Genomic DNA, 22,267 nt, shown 5'->3' with positions numbered 1-22,267 from the left:
TTTTATTAAGAGGAGAAAACACATGGTGTGTCAGAACCAATGTTTGGAAATGTAGAGTCTAAAAGGAAGCGAGTGTAAATCCATTGAAAACAATATAATTAACTTCTTTATCTCATTGCTCTGATAAGTCGATGACAATGGTCCTCTTTCTCATCGTGCCGTTGCTCATTAATGAGTTCACCAATTAAGTTTGAACGATTACAGCCTTTGCCAACTGAAATTAACTTAAAATGTATTTTTGATGTGTTCCTATCATACTCATGAGCTGCCCTGTTTAACAGAAAAAATGCCAACACAGCACATTTAACTCATATAAGAATGAAGATTCTTGAGCCATGATACATTTGGCTAACGGTTTATGCACGCTAGGCAACTGATACCTAGAAAACACAGTCTGGACAAATCTGGCCTGAATTTATCTCATATCTAGAAGGGACACCCACTGGGAGCACCATCTCTAAAGTGTCTTCTGAGTTCTGGTAGACAGACTACCCACATAGTTTCCGGAGATATATGACTATTCAAATCATAAAACTTCATGCATCTCCTTTTTAGTTTCAACTTCTCCATCTGATTAGGTTAGAAAACGCATACATTCACAGAGTGTTGCCTGAATTTACTACTGAGAGAGAGCAGTTACCACCCACCCCCAGTCTCATGCTTTCTACTATTCTATAGTTTTATTGCTTTCTACTCATTTATAGTTTTATTTATTATTGTAATACTTTCTGTATTATAGAGAGTCCCTTCTGTAATCTTGAGGGCAGTATAAATGGTATTATTATCTCAAGGATCTATGCAGGAAAGACCCCGGCGTGTGATACCTTGCTACTGACAGCTATTCACAAAAACTTGCTGAAAGTGCTTTGAGGATGAGCTGACTTATCCATCAGCAGCTTCAACTTACTTGGAATTAGATTTGGTAAATATTCTAATAACCCAACTAAGCTGTGAAAGCGTGCGGCCTCGGCACACGCTGTCCCCACAGCCTCCTTCTGCATTTGAAATGCAACCCAAGGAAGAGTTGCTCACTGTGGCAAGTAAGACTTCGTGTCTGACTGGCAGGAGAGAGCTTGTCTGTTTTTTACAGGGTGCCCGTGTCTGCGTATTTATTTCTTCTTGTTGCTTCTGCGTGCATTGATCGTAGCTAAAAGACCAAAACTCATAGCAAAATTATCATTTGGGTTTATGGAGCTAATCTTGCCCTTATTCTCAGGATTTGTTAGTGTCTTAATTATGAGAACTTATCATGAGAAGTAAAAAAGTGTGGAAGTTAAAAGAACTAATCTTCCTAGGTGAGTGCCACTGCCTTCAGGAGTAGCCATTGTACTTAGCTGTATAGCATTTTGCATCCTCCTACTGTGATTCTGTAATTCAGAGTATGAGGTAGATTGAATACTGATTACTGGAAGGGAAAGGATAAACTAGACACTTAGACACATGCCTTTGTATTGAAGGTAACCGTCGTGTGCAAACAGGGAATACCTAAGGCTCGAGTATCTGCGTTGCTTTCGAGGTATCACCATTTGCCCCTTCACTTAACCTCTTCTTTTCTTTTTGCTTTCAGTATCCCTCTGTGTGTTGCAGTCCTGTGGCATTATGCATGCCCCCTCCCAGTGACCCCAGGCTTTTTATGGCTGTGAGACGCGTTAAAATTTCAGGGTAAGTGGCAAACACCACTGGTATTGTGTGTCCCCTAAAAATTGCCATCCACCTTTGCAGGTGACACAGTAGTGGATACGGTAATCCAGGGGAAGATAGCAGACTGTCTCATTATCAGGCACCGATTCCAAAGCTAGTAGACATAGGAATGTTGCAACCCTTGGTGAGAGCTTTATTGTTTTCAAGAATAGGGTTCATAACTTGGGTCATATTTATAAGAAGGTGGCCTAATGCAGAGAGGTTGGCAGACTTCATCAAGGGCATCCTCATGAGCCATACACTCTTTTTTTTTTGCAACTAGTCTATTCTGCTATTTATATTAATAGTGCAAAAGTAGCTATAGATGATACACAAACAAATGGGTGTGATTGTGATCCAGTGAAACTTTGTTTATAAAAACAGACAGTGAGGCTGTACTTTGCTACCCCTTGATCTGGTGCATCACAGGGGGTCATTTGACCTGTAAACCTAACACCTCCCTGCCTACCAGTCCCTCCTTGGGCAAACCATTTATCTGGAAGAAACAGGAACAAAAAAATACCTGCCCTTACTACCTTGTGAGGTGGCGTCCTAATGATGAAACAAGATACAACGTATGTGAAAGCACTTTGAAAATGTTGAAACTCCTTACGCTGCCTCTGCACAGTCATTCTGGTTCACCCAGCGGAGTATGCCTTCTTCACCTTTTTAATCACAATGGGCTCTCATGAGCTAAATGAGTGTAGGGGAAAGCTCTCTTATTTTCTGAGTAATGTGGTTTGTCTGTACGTTCCTTCTATTTTACGGTTGATGAACAAGTTGAAATGTCTTTTTAGTATCAAATATGGATGAAGGGATATCCTGGTAGATTACGGCAGGCTAAAGATCAAATGCCAATGAAGAATGATTAAATTTCCTTTAATCATCAGAATCTGAGAGTGTGGTGAGATCTTCCACCTTTAATATAGACTTTAATAAATAATAATGCTTCGGATGTCTACAAGTATGTTTGAATTTTACAAGTCTTGCATGTCAAAACACAGAGACAGGGTCAGCAAATATGCTTCCCTGAACCAGCAGTACTAATTAAGAAGGAAAGTCATACTTAAACAAACAGCTTTGGGAATACAGGCGTAATCAGAATCCCAATTCATGAATTCTCTAGTTTTCTTTTCCTCAAAGAAAAAATTGTAGTGTAGTCTTTAAACATGTTTTCATACCATTATATCAGTTAAGAATTGTTTCTATTAATAGTAATGAACTATTACTATTGATTACTATTACAGAGATGCAACTATATAAGTATAAAAAATTATATATTCTGTCTCATAAGGACATCTGAGGAAAGCAGTCTGTGCCTTCTATCTTCCTGCTTTGCTTGTTCAAGTGTGGCGCTTCATCCTCAAGGTCACCTAATGGCTGCTGGTTCTCCAGCCATTGCCTCTACTTCCTGAAAATAAGAGATAGACATGTAAGAGAAAAATAGTGGTCCTCCCAGTAGGCTGCTTTAAAGTACTGTCCCTGACGGCTTATCCAATGACTTCTTATGTCTTGTTAGCCACCCCTGATTTTAAGAAAGGCATCTGGGAAATGCATCTTTAGACTTGCTCAGTTTGGTGTTAGATAAATTCCGGATTCTAGTGTTAAGGGAAAAAAGGTATATGGTTATTGTGCAACAATTGTGGTTATTCACATAAAATTATGATATTTATTTTTCTTATATGTTTAATTTTTATTTATTTTCAATGAATGCCTTCTGTTGACTTGTGTTTTGTTGGAATTTTATCATTAGATAAAATTAGACTTTCAGCCTATTAGATTCTTAGCAGAGATACATTTCTCAGTAAATATTTTAGGCCCATAATATTCTTACTGAAAGTGCCATGGCAAATCTGAGAAATACATTTCTTTCTCAAGAGAGCTATAAACCAAAATTTAAACTCTGACTATGCTAATGGGTTTTCTTTCCTGTAGATTTAAGATTTTTGTTAAGGCTTGAGTACCAGCATGAGGTCCTAGCTGCATGCAGACTCACACCCAATTCTCTTCTTCCCTATATGTGCTGGGGATGTTGCTGACAGCTTGGAGCTGTCCCTCTGTTCTTATGTAGATTGATATCAGGACAAAACCGTCCACCCTACAGTTCTGCGATTTGCTGTTGCTCCTCACATCTCTGCTGAAATCCTATCCTGGGGGGCTACCCCTGTCCAAGTTTTTGATTCCAGATTGGCCTGTATATTCTTGTGAAAATTTCCATGTCATAGAATGAGTAGAATGAGACTTCCTTATGCTTTATAATATACCAGCCTGTGATAGGTGATCATAAGATATATGGTAATTGATGCATTTGCAAACATTTATTGGACACTTGCTGTGGATACAGGATAAGCAGCGTGGTTAAGAGTGTCTGCTTTGAAGTTAGATCGGCTTATACTCAAATTCCACCTTTTCTGCTTCCTGGCTGAGCAATCCTGGGCAAGTTACTTAACCTTTCTGGACCATGGCCTCCTTATTTGGGGAATGGGGATAAAAATAGAAGCCAGCTCACTATAAAGAGTTCATGAGATGATGTTTGTAAAGAGCTTAGCGGAGATTCTGGTCCGTAATAATACCAGCGTTGCGCTAGGCACCCCGGGTGATACGGCGGAAATCCCTGTCTTGGGGGAGTTTTTACCGTCCCGTGGCTGGTTCACTGGTCGTTGTTTCACTGGTAGATGGTGCATGTTCCACAGTCCATTGCTTCTCACCTGATATTCTCTTGTGAGTTTAAGCAGAGCCTTGGGAGGTGGCCCTGATGCACATCTTCAAGGACACCTGCAGCTGTGTGTACAACTGGGCAAGCCCTGCTAGCACAGCTTAGGTCTCTGGTCCTGTTTTGACGATTTCCAGAGATGCATGTGGTTCTTTTTTTATTCCGTTTTTTTTACTTAGTCAGACAATGAGCCTGCCTCGCAAGCAGAATTCACTAACTGCTTTCAAGTTGGTATTGCTGATGATAATCTGAAACTATAGGGTTTTGCTCGTGCAGGCTGATGCCATACCACCTCATCCCCGTCCCTGCCACTGTGCTGACTCTGCTAAGCAGGTACTGGTTCCCCACAGATCTTCTTGGGAGTGGCCCTCACAGAGCAGTGTCATCTGTACAAGAAGCTACTGCGTGTCTGTGACAAAGATTGTCAGCAATGCTCATGGATGGCCCAGTTGGCGATGCTTTCCAATGCTAAGAAACAGCAGCAACGCTGGGCCCCTTAGCCGTCTCCTGAGTTTTGGGACACGGCTGGGTGAGATGAGTAGAGTCACACCACCTATAATCAGGAGTCTGCAGTGATAATTCCATGGACATTGACCCAGTATCACAGAGCTGGTGCTCTTGGGGGAACTGGCCCCCAGCCTTCGTTAGTGCCTGTAAGAGTCTGCCTGACATAGACTCTGCTGTCGTCAGGTTCGCTGTGTAGAATTAGTGGCTTGTAGATCTTGCCTGTTCAAAAGACTCTTGGAAAGTTTGAGCTTTTGCTGTGTGGTTGCCAGTATTTTATTTAAATACCGTTACTGTGCTCAGATGCCCTAAAAACTCCCTTGCCTCTGGGCTGTGAAACCCTGCCTGGAAGAACCTCTTTGTTTCCCAAGGGCTCCCTCCTCATTCCTCAGCGCTCAGTTCAAATGTCAACTCCTTGGACATGCCTTCTCTGACCACCCACGTTAAGGGAGACCCTCCCTTTCTGATTATTCTTTCTCCAAGCCTCTTGTTTGTTCCATATGTTATAGCTTCTGTCCCGTCATGAATACACCTGTTTACCAGGTAATAAGCAAGGAGCCAGTCTGTCTTCTTCAGTGTGGCTTCCCCATGGCAAACAGTGCCTAGTGTGTGGTGGGCATGCACGCAGCCAGTGTTTGTTGCATCAGTCAGAGTACACTTGGGGATTGCTCTGAGAATTTCTATAATTTTTTGGTACCTGAGAGAATCGCATCTGGGTAGGAGAATAAGAGAAGAAATAAAGCTACACATATCACCTTTGTGGTAGGGATAGAATACTGCCCTTGGATTTTCTCTGGAACATTTCCATTATAAACTGCGTAATCTGTGTGTCTTATCCAGAAGGGGTTATGCCTCACCTTCCCCATGAAGATAGAGTATTTGCCATGTAGGCCTAAAGCATATTGTGGATGGTGTGGGTTAATTAAGGATGTTGGGTTCCAAGCTCAAATCCCAGCACTGTGATTCCCTGGCTCTTTGGACAGAATTATTTTCTGTCTCTAGGTCTCAGTGTACTTATCCGAGGCAGGAGTGATAGCATCAACTAGCTCACAGTGTTAGTGCAAGGGTTAAAACAGACGATGCGTGTGTAGTGCTTTTCACAGTGTCTGGACCAGGACAGCAATGCTGATGATTTAGAAGGGTCAGCAAAGGCTGTGGGGAGCTACCCTCACAAAAGTCATCTTGAGCTTTCCTGCAATCTTCATTTTGAAGGTGTCAAAGATGGCAAAGGACCGTGGTTCCCAATTATATTTGCCCATGTTTCATGTGCTGAATTAACTTTAGAACTAAAAAGTGCGAAGTGAACAAGCAGTGGGAGAGTCTGTTTTAGTTGCGTTGTTGACATGTTGAACGTTGGATGTGGATGACCTGTCACAGATAATACAAGTTACAAACCTCAAGGGCTACGATGGCTCAGTGTTTGGAGCCTGACCTGCATCCACAAAACCATGGAAATTCAGAGTTTGAGGTGTTGCGCTGTCCTTATGCCACCTTGGTGGGGATACGGTTTGCCCTTAAGTTAATCAGAGCTAGTTTGATTTCCTGCCTTGCAAGAGAGGGTGTCTCACACTTCCTGTAAATTCCTTTCTGTTTTAAAAAAATGTATACTTGATATAGCTGTCCTGAAAATTCACATAACTTCTTTTTTGATAGAAAACCAAACTCTATATAATCTGAAAGGAGTTAGATATAAATATCTTTCATTGTTAACAGCGATTTCTTTCACCTGCTTAAAGAAGATGATCTATTATTTTTGCTATATTGTTCCATCATGTCAGTGGGTGACATGTGTTGTTCATTGTGAATTTGTTATGTAAAAGCTGACGCGTGGAGAGAGACCTGTCTCTCTCTGGTTCACGTAACTTTCTGGTGGAAAAGAATGAAATATATCAAATCACGTAATCTTATTTACATGACTTACGGAAGAACTGGGGTTATCTAAGAAATTAAAATAGTCATTTCTTTTATTAATGTATAATTTATACCCTCTCAACATGTAAAAATAAAGGGACATGATTAAATTATAGTTTAGGGCATCAACTTTGGTTACTAATATCCTTTTTAGGAAAGAAAATGATAAAAATCCCATGAGTTTCAATCAAAGTGCAAGTGAACAAGTCCGGAAAAACTTTGGTGAGATTCCATGTTAACCTTCAGTGTGGCCAACACCCAGCTTTTTTGCATCCCTGAAAATATATAACACCCCATCTCCAAATATAATTTTAATAGTAGTTCATGAAAGGGGAAAACAGATCCGTGTAACATGAGACTTGATTAGGCTGTTTCCATGGGATGCTTGACAGTCCAGCTCAGCCTCGTGCTGCTCTCTCCTCCATACAGCGGGGAAGCTTAGGGGCTTTCTGTTTTTTTTTTTTCCCCATTAATGTTTTGAAATTTTGCTGCCTTGTCTGAGTCCAGTGGGTGCAGCGGTCTCTCTGTGCCGGGTAAGTTTGGGTAAGATGTGCTGGGGTTGAATTTCTCATTGCCAGCTCTGCCAGATGACCTTTCACCCTGGGTTTTCCGATCAGGAGAGCTCATGCCTCATCTTTGTCCATATCTGTCCCCAATCATTCATTAATGGTGACACAAACCATTCTCCCACTCCTGGCCCACTTCCTACGCATGGCAATTTCTGTGGAATTCTTCCCCCTGAATAAGTGATGCTGAAGCCTTCTGGAGTCTATCTAGATGCGTGTACCTCAAAGAACTTGCGTTTCATGCTGTCACCATTAGCCTGCATGTGTAGTTTCCCCCTTTTGCCCTAAAAAGTAGTCAGAGGTGGAAGGAGAATCTTACAAACTCACGAGAACCTTAATCCTGAAAAATTTCAATAAACAGCAGTTAAGAGAAGCACTCTAGCTTATGAAATGTTCTCTCGTAGCTTTCTTTACTGAGAATTTACTATGTGCTAGAGATGATCCTAAGCACTTGATATTTATTAGTTCACAAGAACTCTCTAAGGTAGTTACCATTCTGAAAATCCACTTTACAGATGAGGAAACTGAGGCATAGCGAGGCTAAATGACTTACCCTGACTTCTCTGCTTATGAGGAGCAAAGCTGGAATTTGAACCCAGGCACCCCTTCCTCTGGTACCCTCGCTCTTAATCACTATGCCATATGGTCTTCCTTCCTCATGCGAGCATTTCCTCGAGGTGCTGGTTTGCAGGCCTTGTTTTGTTTTAGCATACATTTTTCACTCTGGGAATGCTTGTATGCTGCACGCAGGGCCTTTATATTTCGACGTCCTCTAAGAGGTCCTGCTTGATCTTACCAGGCTTTTGCAAATACTTTAATTCTTTCTGCTAATGGAAGAGCTGTGGGAAATAAAAGTATGTCCCAATATGATTAGGAACAAGGACAACCACTTAATTGGCATTCCTCTATCTCCAGTTGGATATGCCTGTTAAGACATTTTCTCTAGATCTTTGAGTCATTTTTCTCTGGTACATTATTCTAATTAACCTCATCTCTGTAGCCCTTATTTTATTTCATATTAGCCTCTGACCACCCAATAATTGATTTGTTCCGCTCAATCACCTGTGTGAAAAAGTGTGGCAAGCGAGAGGGTCTCCTTCCCAAGGCATCAGTCCTGTACCTGGGTGTTTTCCCAGCAAGTAGGTTCAGAATGTTCCTTTAGTTCTTGGAAACATTCACCTGGAAAGCTTTTTATTTACCATGGTGAAGATCTGGGGTACTTGAAGATCTGGAGGTAACACTAGCTAGCAGAGTTAGATGGCCTTTAAAGCTACTTGGTCAGTAGAGTTACACGTTCATAAGCTGTATGCCAAGGACTTTGATCTTCAAATATTAGTAAAATATTAGGCATGGAAACTGTGTATAAAAGCCAGTTTCAAGGGACTACAAATAAGTGATTTTTACTTAAAGGGTTTGAAATATTAATAGCTCCTTGTTAACACAAAGAGAAGACCACTTTTCATGTGCCTGGGCCTTAAAATACTGAACTCACCATTTGTTAGGTCTCTTTGGTTCTGAGTGACCAGCTTAGACATAAAGGGGAGTTCATTGGCTCATGATACTGAAAAGTCGCATGGTAGAACTAGCTTTGGGGGCACCTGGAGCAAGGGCTCTCAGATTGCGGCACTAAGTCTTGGTCTCAGCCTCTTGACTGTGCTGCGCTCCGTGTTGGATCCGTTCACGGGGGCGTTTCCCAGGTTGTGGCAGGATAACCTTTCATGAATCTGTTTTCTTTGCAACTCCAGCAGAAAGGAATCTTTTCTTAAGAGTTCTAGCAACTGTCACAGAATCTGGATTTTCCTGCTTCTGCCATTGGTCTGATGTGTGCCTTTGTCTGAAACACTCTCAGAGGCTGGGGCAGGACTGAGCAGGGGGAGGTGTGAGGGTGTGTCGGCCTGGTGGGTCATGTGCCCATCTCTAAAACCACGGATGGCCTCTGACCCACACAAAACAATGCAGAGTAGGTGAAAAGGGTGCTGGTTTCCGAGGAAGGAGGCAGAATTCTGGGAAAATGGACAATGTCTGTGAGCCGTGTAAGGTACTATTACTTGATGCACAGTAAATTAGTAGAATTTACAGGATGGAAGAAGGAACCTCTAAATATCACATGGTCCAGCTAATCCATGACTGAGTGTCCCATCTATGAGATTTCTCCCATGAAGTTGTCTGCCTGATAGTTGGACATCTCCAGTGACATTTACTACCTTGAATGTGGGCTGTGCCTCAGAAATACTACCATGCCTCTGTCCTCGAGGAGTCTGCAGTTCATTCATTGCCTACCTTCCTGCTATTTATTCATTCTTCTCTCCAACCGTCCCTCTACCATCTGTCACTTTTTGAAGTCCTAAGGCAAGATATTTGCTTTTAACACACTTATATCTGCAGACAGACAAGTATAATATGATGATAGAGAAATTACAAGAATACTAGTGGATTGTATGTGATTGGAGAGGGGGTCGGTCGGGGAAGAGGGATTGGAAAACTGCACAGAAGCAATGAGAGGCCTGGCTGGGGCTCAAAGAAGGAACAGGAGTTGCCAAGTAGCCAAGGGAAGATGGTCTTAGTGGTGGACTTAGCATCTTTTCTGTAGGATTAAACCCTATGTTATATTCAGACTTGCTTTTGGATGACCTGGACAAATTGGCTTATAAAATGTCTTAGCCCAGTTAAAATGCCACATGTCTTTTAGGTCATGTCAACGGAGTAAATGATGGGAATAATAGCTGCTGATGAAAGATTTTTGTATAGTTGAGTCACATGGCATCTTTCAAGTTACCCCAGTTTAACTCCATGAGTAAAATTTTGGTGAGTTAAATTACAGAATTTTTAATATCAATCAATTCCCTAAGAATTTTGAAAGCAGTAGATATTGTTTGTTTATTCATACATTCTTGGGGGGCAACAAAATATTTTGAACCTCTGTTTTTTTATCTGATACCTGAGAATAAAAATGGTACCTTCCAAAGGCTTAGGGTTGATATGGAGAGTAAATGTCTTGAGCCCTGTAAAACACTGACTATGGTGCTAGCACCTAGTAAGCCCCCATGGATCTCACTCATTATTATCAGTAGGCATCTATGACTTTTCCCTCATCAGTTGTCAAACGCTTAAAAATTGCCTGTGTCCATTGAACTAGTTGATTTTAAAAAACGTTTTTCCATGTGCCCTGGATGGATATATTTTCTTATTTTCACGTCCTTTAATTAAAAAAATTAAAGATATTAAAGATGGTGAGATTTAGCAAGGAACTTTAACTCCACATGCTTTTAATGCTTCCCTGAATTAATAATTTTCATGTCCATCATATTTTCTCCTTGGCCCACAATTCATCCCATATTTGGATCTTGGCAAATGATGACTTGGTTAATTAGGCAGTCTGTTAACTCTGATTACTAAGTTATAACAGATCAGTGTAGAAAGCATCACTGTGCAATTTGGATTAGGAGGCTCTTCATTTTATCAAAACAAATTTACATTTATGGATAAGTATGTTGAAATGCATTACGTTAAAATAATGCATTTTATAAGGAAAATTTAAAAAGGATAAAGAATTACTTCCTCCTCCTAAGTTATTTTTTTATGACATCCGTCACATTATCTTTCACTAGAAATATACTTAAAAGCTTGGAATTTTCTTTTAAGGCACGAAAATTAGAGCTGATTTAATCCCTCTATTATACAAATATGATGGATGCATCACATTTTTATTTGAGTATAATTTAGTGTAGTGGCACATGGCTGTATTCCGCTCCTGACCACAGTGGCCTCTGATATTGGAGTTACTTACAGAAATGAATCTTAACTGTGTTGGGGGGATTTAGTGGGTTCGTTAGGCTGGCTCTCTTTCACAGCTGAAGGCATCCGCGGTGGTGAAATACGATGGGGCCTCTATTGTCCCTCCTTCTTCTTGTCTAATGTTCATTGTCACTTAAGGGCAGTTGGAGTATCAACTTGCTTGTTTACTTCCATCTCCTTTCTTTTCTGAGCAAATAACTCTTAGCATCGTGGAAAGCGAGCAAGTAAACACAGAATAATGTTCCGGACTCAGCGAACCCTGAAATCTGTGTTAATTACTCCCCAAGATTCTGTCAAGTATCAGTAACATTGAACAGATAGCACTTCACCCCTCACTCCCACCTCTGATAGCAACCCCCTCCATGTGTGCGTGTGCACGCACACACGCACACACACACACACGCACACACACACACACACACACACGCACGCGCGCGCGCGCGCGCACACACACACACACTCTGAACACAGTAACTGGCACCTGGGAGGTATTTAATAGGTATTTGTTGAAGACTGATGGGTGCAAAACATGAAACACTGACAGCCTTCCACTCCCAGGCTCCTAAGCTGCTCTTAGAGCTGGCCCAACAACTGGGACTCTGTCCTACATTGTAACCATCGGACTAAATGCAGTTGATGAATTTAATATTCTTTCAGTAAGCTTACTGAAGTCTTGCCTTTGTGAATTGCTATGTGCTAGTTCCATGAGAAATAGAGAAATCAAAAGAGAGAAAATACAGTATTCCCTCCTTGCCCGTGGTTTCCATTTCTATAGTTTCAGTTACCTGTGGTCAACTGTGGTCTGAAATAGGTGAATACAGTACAATAGGTTCCTTTTTTGTTTGTTTGTTTTTGAGATGGAGTCTCACTCTGTTGCCCAGGCTAGAGTGCGGTGGCGTCAGCCTAACTCACAGCAACCTCAAACTCCTGGGCTCAAGCGATCCTCCTGCCTCAGCCTCCAGAGTGAATAGCTGGGACTACAGGCATGTGCCACCATGCCTGGCTAATTTTTTCTACATATTTATAGTTGTCCACCTAATTTCTTTCTATTTTTAGTAGAGACGGGGTCTCACTCTTGCTCAGGCTGGTCTCGAACTCCTGAGCACAAACGATCCACCTGCCTGGGCCTCCCAGAGTGCTAGGATTATAGGCGTGAGCCACTGCACCCAGCCTATAGTACGATAGAGAGAGAGAACCCACATTCACATAACTTTTATTACAGTGTATTGTTATGATTATTCTAGTGTATTAGTTATTTTTAATTTCTTACTGTGCCTAATTTATAAATTAAACTTTATCATAGATTGTATAGGAAAAGCATAGTATGTATAGATTTTGGTACAATCCATGGTTTCATGCATCCACTGAGAATCATGGAGTGTATCCCCTGTAGATAAAAGGGGACTACTATAATATATCATTTACATTCAACATACTAAATATCTTGTTGATTGATCATATTGACATTACCCTGGACTGGAAATAGTAAACCTTAGTTCTTTAGTTTTGTTCAGTGTTAGCATCTAGTTTATGCAAAACTGGCTTTTCTAATCTAAAAGACTCTTCTGATACTTAAGGTAGATACAGAAGTTTGCTTAACCCAGAATGGAAGTTGGGGTTTTATGAATTTGATTATTTTTTTCTTAATTGGGAATATTTAATGATGATAATTGTGGGTGACTCTCATTTTGGAGCGGTTATGGCTGGTTGTTCAAAGGCAAAGTGATGTTTTGAGCTTTAATTTGATGGATGTGAATGACAGTCAGCCTGAATAATTCAGTTTCCTGCTAGCTTCCCTGCCACCCCATGCCTTCCTAAAAAAAGAACCAAAAAAGGAATTTTTAAAAAACCCAAACCATTCTGGATTATATTAATTCTTATAGTTATTTTCAAAAAGGCAGTTTGACAGAGAGATATAGTCTAGGACGTTTATACGTGAGGTCAAACTTTCAACCCATTAATGTCTATATTTTAAAAATGAGGCTTTAGTTACCTAAATAATATATGTATTATAATAATGTCTTGCTAATAGAGCAAGAGAGTCCTCTGGAAAACAGCTGCCTAAGGAATGAGATAAGAAGTGAAGTCGGCCTGGGTTTTCAAGCATCCCTTGGGATGGAAAATTCTTACCCCACATCCGTGGTCCTCAAGAAGTCTTAATGGCAACGTTAGGAAACTTTCTCGATTAAGTGCTTCTTTAATGAATAGGTCTGTGGATACAGGCAAGCAGAGTTATTGGAAGGTTGGATACTATTACTGTGTGGTTTTATTAATTAAATTTATTCCTTTAAAATGACCTTGGATGAAAACAGCCACCTCTTCTGTGGTCATGGTTAGCAGATGTTTACCGTAATTCTTTGCTCAGTGAAAAAAATGCCTCTTCCACCCAACAAAAACAGCCACGTTTGCTTGGCTAAATCAAAACTTTGGCACTTGGGTCTTACTTTATATATCATGGCTCCAGTCACACAACCTTTCCAAGTGTGAGGCTTAGATCACTAACTCCAACATCTGCAGGAGAGCTTTGCTCACAGTGATCTATTATGTGAGTGATTAGTTCTTATACTGTTTTTGGCGTTCTCCCTTCCTCATTGAAACCAATATCCTACATGCAAGCCTCTCTTTGTTTTTCTTGCATAAGCGTGCTAGCCCCTCCTTAATTTTTAAAGCTCTCACCTAGGCCTGTGGCCATTTTTCTGAGGATTTCGATCATAGAAGTCAAGTCAAGGTTCGCCTTTTCAATCTGAGAGTTTGATTTTTCCTGGGCTCTCTCTGAAATAAAAAGCATCTCCTTTCGTCATATTCTGTGTTTGAAAAGCACCTTTTCTTATTGCATGTTGGACCTACTTAACCACCTTACTCCTCATTTTTTTTTTGTTTTTTTATAAGCACTAAGTGATCAGGAACCCAGATAGTCCCTGCCCACACCTGCCATTCATGGTTCTAATAGGTATTTCAGGACTGGCTCCCTCATCTGTACTGAATTTCCGCAGAGAAGAGTGCCTCTTGCTTTTCTGCAGTGCTGAAAGGAAATACAACAGTAAAACCTTGCTTTTCTTGGGAAGCTCCTCCCTTTGGAATGGAGAACTCTGGGTGGCTCTTCTTATTTTGATTCCATCGCCAAAATAAGCAGGGATCTTGCATAACACCAGGGTAGGAAAAAAGAAGTAATTTTAAGGGAAACATATGTTCTTGTTGAGAAAAAGAGTGTTAGAACTGGACAAGGGATAGTGGCCCACAGAACTAAAGGCATCTTCTTTTCAATTCAGGTAGGAAACCAGGTTTGATCATTCTGATATATTTTATAAAATAAAAAATAAGTTGCTTCCCCACATCCCCAAGCCTCTTCTTTAGTCCAATTACACATAAATTTGAGAGTGAGAAACCAAGGCTTATAGGTCAGTTAACTGCTATATGGTGGTATAAAATGGATCGAGTCCTGTACTTTTACTAATTTTCCTATAATCTTAGCACTAAGTAATGTCCTTGATGATCACTTGGTTTAAGATGCCTGTGCTAATCTAAAGTCCATGCTGAAACTATCGAAATGTGATTCTTATTTGGTCTCACTGTAGGAGAATAGAAGAGAGGTCTGAGTATTAAAATGGACCAAAGATGTCTACTCTAGCTGTTTGACTGATTAGTGGACATATTATTTGTCCTTTTAACTGATTCCAAATAATGTCTGTTGATAGAAACAGAACAGACACTTTAGGGTTTCAGACTGTTTGTGGGTGGCAGGTTTTGAAAATGCAGCTGATTTGCAAAAGGAATAGGAAAAAAGATAGAAAAAAATTCCTTAAATTAAGGTTGATCATTTACCCATTCTCAAGGTATGAAAATTTCAGAGCTAGGGGAAAACCCAGCAAAGTTCTTCTTTCTTCATTATAAATTAAACAGTTGTGTCCTCAAAATGCAGCTGTGAAGGAGGGAAGGCCAGGAGCATTCTGGGTACTGGCCTGCATCTGCCATGACAAAGCCGGAGGGACCTTGGATAGGCTCCCCCAGCGTTTGGGAGCAAGGACCAAGGGATCATCCCAGATTAGAGAGGCTTGGTTGTGCCTGGAACTGACTATTTGTATGTGTAGTTCTTTCTTGCATATTTAAAAAGTACATCCAGAGATCTGTTTAAGACCTAGGAAAGAGCTCAGCTCTTAAAGAGTCCTGTTTTCCTTGAGTGTTGACACCAGTAGGTTTGAAAATTGTGGCAGGGTAGATCCAAGCTTCTATTCAACCTGTTTGATTCAAAGAATCTAATTGAGATGGAAAAACTCACAGTGGCGGGAAGTAGGGAACTTACCTCTTCCCACAAAAAAGTATGCAAAGCCAAAGTATAAGATTATCCTTCGATGTCAGTTTAAGGTTCAGCTATTTTCAGTTGGTCCACTCCTCTTTCCCCCAAAGGCATCAAAAGGCATTATCAATGGCACCTGAATCATCTCACTATTAGAAAGACTAAGTTTAAAAAAAAAAAAAAATTCAATGTATGTGTGTAAGGAAAGGAATTCTGAGTTAGATTTCCTTTTGGTCGTTGGAGTAGGCTACATTCTGTTGTTTTTCTGGTGTTTTTGTCCTCCGGGATCACCAAAGTATAAGTGGCAATAGATGCCATCTCTATGTTAGAAGTAGGAAGGGCCTTGGGGAAACTATCAGAGCACACTGGAAATCCCAAAAGTCTTGTTTAATAATTATAATATCAAGTTCTTACATGTGATAACTATTTTTGTAAGCAATACACTGGAACCAACTTATTGAATCTTTATAAGTACTATGAAGTAGCTACTCTTAGTACCTTTATGTTACGGGTGAGTAAACTGAGGCTCAGAGAGGTTAGCTACATTCAGTTGCCTGGGGTTACAGAGGAAATAAGGGAAACTGAATAAGGTCTGTCATTTAGTTAACAGTGATGTGCCGATGCCAATTTCCTGGTTCTGATATTGTAAACAGCTATATAAGATGTCACCTTTGGGGGAAGCAGGGGGAAGGGCATATAGGGCTCTTTGTACTATTTTTACAGCTTCTTGTGGCCTGTAGTTATTTCACAATTTAAAAATTTTAAAGGAAGATATTAGGCTTGGATCCAAGATCTGTTTGCTTTTATAATCCAGATTTCCACTGCTTTGACTTTTTAGATCACTTGACTGGCAAGAAGATGGTCTCTGTTCCACCATCTTTCTAGGGCCAGAGTTTCAGGCCTCTCAGACCACATCACATGGTCTCCCATAACTCCCGCATGGCGTTAAGAAGAAAGATTTGTCCTTGATTTGTAAAATGGATTTATAATTCCGGAGGTGTACATGAAAATACATGTGGACATCTAGAAAGGAGAATGGCCTTAGTACGTCAAAATTTAGTAGCTTGTAGCATATAAATATAAGCCACAAAAAAGTTACATTCATGAGGGTTGTTATTTGTGTAGCAGAAAAAACACTAGTTCAAATTGAGAAAACATATGTTTTAAAGCTGTATCTTCTGCTAACTTGTTGTGGGATTTCAAGTTTCCTCAAGAAATCAGAAGAGAATCCCGTTCTACCAGAAACTTCCATGGTAAATAACTTCGGGACATTCTAGATAACACAACTTCAAACCTGTGTCTTTACTGAATAAAAATGATTGCTTTAGAAGTTACTCAGTCTTATGCCTGGAGAATCAAGCTGTAGGATGTATTGGTGGATTTGTTAACTGGTTGATTAACTCCAAGTAAGTCTCCATTTGAAATCTTTCTTTTTTAATAGAGATGCTTACAGCTATAAATTTCCCTCTGATCACTGCTTTACCTGTCTCTCCTATGTTTTAGTATGTCTTCATTTTCATTCATCTCAAAGTCTTTTCTAATTTCCTTTTGATTTCTTCTTTGACTCTTTGGTTCTTTAAGTGTGCGGTGTTTAATTTTCACATGTTTGTGAATTTCCCAGATTTCTTTCTGTTATTGACCTCTAATTTCATTCCATTGTAATTGGAGAACATACTTTTAAACTTATTGAGGCACGTTTTATGGCCTAGCATATGGTCTATCCTGAAGAATGTCCTTGAGAATATGTATATTCTTTTCTTACTAGGTGAAAATTTCTATGGATGTCTGTTAGGTCTAGTTGATTCATAATGTCATTCATGTTTTCTATTTCCTTATTGATCTTCTGCCTTGTTCTGTCCATTATTGGTGGTAGGGTATTGAAGTATTTATCTGTTATTGTTGAATTGCCTGTGTCTCTCTTCAGTTCTGCCAGTTTTTGCTTCATGTCTTTTGGAACTCTGTTTTTACGGAAGACTATCTTCAGGAGACCAAAAGAAGGCACTCTTGTTATATCACCCAGTCTTAGAAATGCATTCTGTTTTAGGGGTTAAAAATTATAATTTTTAACACTCTGTGAAAAAGTTTAGTTTTATAATGACTCTCTGACATTGATGGGGACATTCAGGCCATATTTACACAGGTAAAGAGAAATAGGGGATTGATGGCTTATTTAGTCAATGTATCTTTTTTTTAATTGTAAGCAGCTGGTAGGGTACATTTGAGGCCAAACCAACATTATCTTTAGTAGCAGATGACTGGGAGCTTTGATTTACCCAGATCAGTGTTTCATCTCTACTGTTCACTTACTCTGTGTAGATGTGGACTAACTCAATACAAACATGACTGATGGGAAGAAAATATGCTTTTTATTTTTTTAGCAAATAAGAATAAAATGCAATTTTCTCGTTGTTGGTAAATCTATGACTCTACAGCCCTTTCTGTGTGTAGGCCACGTGGCAAACTCCAGGTGCATCTGTCATACAGAAATTGCTTTTCCCCCAAAATACAGAAATGTGAAATAAACCAATTTGGGCACAAGTAGTGTATGCTAGGTTTACTTAGAATCTATCAAACGTCTCCGTACACTCAATGTGTTAGGACTAATCAAAAAGTTAGAACTGCCTAGTTTCTGCACAAATGCACGTATTGCTTCCACTTAGTGATTCTGCTGACTGATTTATTTATTTATTTATTTTGCTAACAATATTATAGCCAAGCACTTAATTTTTTTCTTTTCAGCAGTATTGTAAATTTGTTCTAGACATATATCAGTGGGAGAACAGGGGGCGGGAGGTTACACACGCACAGACACACAGACACACACACACACACACACACGTGCATAGAAAGATCATTCCTCACTGAAGGATCTTTTAAAAGGCATTTGTCTTTGATATCAAATAATTCTTTAGCCATTTTTATTATCGGTAACCATATTTTGATGTTTATCCATGAGCAATAACATAGTTTAGCCATGATTTTAAATTGACTATGAAGAAAATATGGTTTTTCAGGAGAGAGTTTATATGTATACTAAAGACATTTTCTTTTCATGTCATTTGTTAAGAATAGTCCATAGCGTTGATTGTTAGTGGAGGAAGCCATGTGGTTCTGTATCTTAACTTTCTCTGAGAAAAGAATTATTGTCTTTGTCATTTTGTTTCAATGTGCGACCTCCCTACCCGCTGGGTTTCCCCACAGCCGTCAGCTAACTGCTCTCGCACCATACTGCTACCAGCATTCCTGGTTCACAAATATGAAGTAAACAGAAAATCTTGCTAATTTGAGCCCAGTAGGAACCTTAACACTGTAATGAGGGACTAATTTTGAAAGCAGAGAGAGACATCTCTTACAAAATTAGAGCCAAATTTTTAAATGATCTTAAATAACTAATTGAGAGTAAGAATGGTACTTAAGAAAGAGTGAGATACTGACACATTGAGGAATTACAGCAGGGAGAGGAGGCTCCTCCAGGAGCCCTAGTAATTATGCAGTCTTCCTTGGGTTGCCACCGATGCTAATCTGAGCGTGGGAATGATAATGTACCTTAGAGGACAGGTTTGTGGTTGAAACGTTCTTGATAGATTTTGACAAATTAAACAGTGGTAAAGATGTTTGGAAGTTATCCAGGTCCTTACCATTATTTATGTCAGTGAACTAGAAATCAGTGGTTAATTTGCAGTTCTTATAATTTTTATGATACTCATGTTGTTGTAAATTTAGCCTTGTGCGGCATCAACTCAGCGGGATACATTTTATGTTGTCAGCTACCTTTTGACATCATAATAGATTTCAGTTGCCAAATCTTTCTCGATAGAATAAAATGTGAAAGAGAGCTGAACAGAATATTTGGATCATATCCAGACACGAGTAAACACATGATGGACTTTCTGAGATCAAAAGACTCAGATTGGAATAGGGGGAGAAATTAGACCCTGTTGGTTTCTGTTTTTCTTCCTTTTTTTTTCTTTTTGCCCTTAACCCATTCAAGCATTCTTTTCTAGATGGGCATCTTTTATCCTGACTCAAAGCCAGTGTGCTCTTTGGTGTGTGGGTGCATTGCATGACAACCAAAGTGTAATTTGAAGTTATTGATTTTCCACACCTTTTAACTGTTAATGCACCTTTGTTAATACCCTCTTGATTGCACGGGTTCACAATTTCCGTAGTCTTATTTTTTTTCTCATTATGTTTTAGTATCTATTACATTATTTTAAAGAAAATATTGATATTCTCCCTGGATAATTAAAGACTCAGTTGGAAGGATATTTTGTAGTTGTTTCTCTCTTCATCCGTTTTCTCTAGCTTATTCAAAATGCCTCCTTTATAATTATCCTCTTCTATAGCATTGACCCTTGTCCTGATAACAACTGAAAAGGATTAGTGGACACCCCTGCCTTTGTATCCATTTGTTCTCTCGTGTTCTCTGTTTTGACCTCGAAATAATTTCTTTTTAGGCCCTCTGCTCTTTATGTAATACATATTTTTGTAGATCTCTCTTTGATCTGTGTGAATATCTAGCCTCCCATTTCTCTTATGTCATTTACCCTGCTTGGAAACATTTTATGACTCCATAGGCTGAATTGTCATTTTTTGCCTTTTCAGACACCTCTTTGAATCTCTTCAGAGGAAATCTCTCTGTAATACTTTACTGTGAGTTCAGCAACTGTGCAGAGGTATGATGAGTCTGACCCAAGGATGTCCATCCCAGTGGAAGGAGAACTTCCTTGTCCTCCTTGGGTGTAATTGGGTTACATATCTTAAGTGCCTTGTTTGGAGTGTCCATTTGGCAGGGACTCTGCTGCTCTATTTTACCATAGTCTTGTCTGCTCCCAAAGTCTAATAAATGTTTAATGATAATTGAAATGATTAGTTATCAATCCATAATGGAGAAGAGCTTATTAACCTTTGCTGAGCACAACTACATTATCCTTGAGCTGAAAGTTTCTGGGTACCAACCATGTACCAGCAACTTGAAATCAGAGCCATGGGACTTGTTGGGGTTCCTGCTATGTAATGGCATAAAATGTTTCCACATCAATTTTCACTCTTCTAGAAGGTGTGTGCCCTTTGCCATTACTTCAAAGAATAGCCAATATTCATGTGTTTGAGATACATTAAAATAAATACAGCTATGCAATGTATTTTGGGGCCATGTGCTTTAATTTTTTTTATGGGGTAAAACACAATTATAGAAAACCACCCATCCACTCCCCACCACATACCACACACAAATCAGTTCTGTTCCAGGTATCCTATTTTTGCACTGTCTAAAAGGTAGCCACTGTCTTCTGCGCACTTCAGATGTAGCTAATATAACTGAAGAACTAAATTTTAAATTTAAATTTACATTGTAATAGATACATGTGGCTACTTATTGGAGAGCATTCATATATATGTATATGTATGTATAAGAATCATTTTAAGGTAGACACCCCTGTACGCCACCACTCAAGTCAAGAAATTGAACTTTGCCAGACACCCAGAAGCTCCTCACATGCCCTGTTCAGTCACAGCCCTTCCCAAAACTAGTGTTGTTTTGATGTTTTAGTAATCAGTTCCCTTTGTTTACTATTTGATCATCTACATGTGTGTCCTGATAAACCACAGTTTAGTATTGTCCACTTTTTAAAAACTTGATATGTCTTTTAAAGTTCTTAGTGTGCAGGTTTCCTGTCTATTCCTTTCTCTACACTTTACCTTTTGGAGAACCCTGGCCACTTGAGCTGTAGGGTTCCCTAGAGTTTGGGTTTTGCTGATTGGCTTCTCAGTCCAACGTGTTCCTCTGCCTTCTCTTTTTCCTGCAGACTGGCAGCTGCACGCAGAGGCTCATGTTTGATCCCTTTAGCAAGACTCTAGGTGGTGGTGTGTTCTTTTACTCGTGAGCAACAAAGGATCTTATTGTTTTTCTTTTTGGGATGTGAACAGTCATTAATGCTCACTGCCTACATCCTTTAATTCATTGGGAAAGGCAAAATCGTGATAGTCTAATTCTACTTGTTAGCTGGGATGCTGTTATTATATAATTTTGTTCTTCACCTACTCTTCGGTTACCAGTGGAACTGTTCATCTGGATGATACAGGAAAACTGCCTGGTTATTTCCTGCTGTTTACTGGTTTTCAAAATGTTGAATTCAGGTTCACTGTCATCCTCTGAAAGTAACCATTACATTTTAATATCCTATGAACCCCGAATTTAAACGTGTTAGTAGGTTTCAGTCTGTTGCATTTCTTATCTTTTATTGAAGATCAAATTTTCCATCTTTGGTTAGTGAACCTCTTAATGTTGGCTTCTTGGTCCTTCCGATATGACCCTACTGATCTTTGATAGCTTCTTTGCTCACTGCTGTGAAAGAATGTTTCAGACTCACTTTGTGTGTGCATGTCTTAGAACTGAAATCAGCCATTTATCTTAGAAACCCTGGTTTCTTTTGGTGGAAATTTGTGTTTAGTGGTAACAATGCTCTTTGTTGCTGGTATGTCTAGGCCTCTTAAGTTCATCCTGATATTTCCATTTCATATTCAGGATTACAGGGCTTTTATTGAACCTCTCATCTATTGCATCTTTATCTCCTTCCTTCCCATGTTGACCATTATAGTTCTCAAGAACACAGGGAATGATAAGCAGGTAATTTCTCATTTGCTTATTTATCCACCTTACATGTAAAACAGTCCCTGAATAACAATACTAATGCTACCACTACCAATTATGATTGCTAAGAAGAGTTACACATTTTATTATATGTACTATCCCTAGTCTCTTATTATTTTCCTTCTATTAATTAATTATTTTTGAGACAGGGT

At 39.6% G+C, this 22,267-nt stretch overlaps 1 protein-coding gene across 2 annotated transcripts in view; it reads left to right on the top strand.

The window, feature by feature from the left end:
- Positions 1–22,267, top strand: part of FOXP1 (forkhead box P1) — a 566,277-nt gene that overhangs the window by 201,730 nt on the left and 342,280 nt on the right. For both annotated transcript variants that reach the window (XM_069476045.1, XM_069476044.1), the window contains one exon: positions 1,568–1,662. The gene's annotated coding sequence lies outside the window, so the exon portion shown is untranslated. The remainder of the gene's footprint in view (positions 1–1,567; positions 1,663–22,267) is intronic.

The sequence above is a fragment of the Eulemur rufifrons genome, chromosome 7 (assembly GCF_041146395.1).
Source record: "Eulemur rufifrons isolate Redbay chromosome 7, OSU_ERuf_1, whole genome shotgun sequence".
NCBI classification, from domain to species: domain Eukaryota; kingdom Metazoa; phylum Chordata; class Mammalia; order Primates; family Lemuridae; genus Eulemur; species Eulemur rufifrons.
The sequence above is the reverse complement of the archived record's forward strand: the minus strand, read 5'-3'. Positions and strand labels throughout refer to the sequence as shown.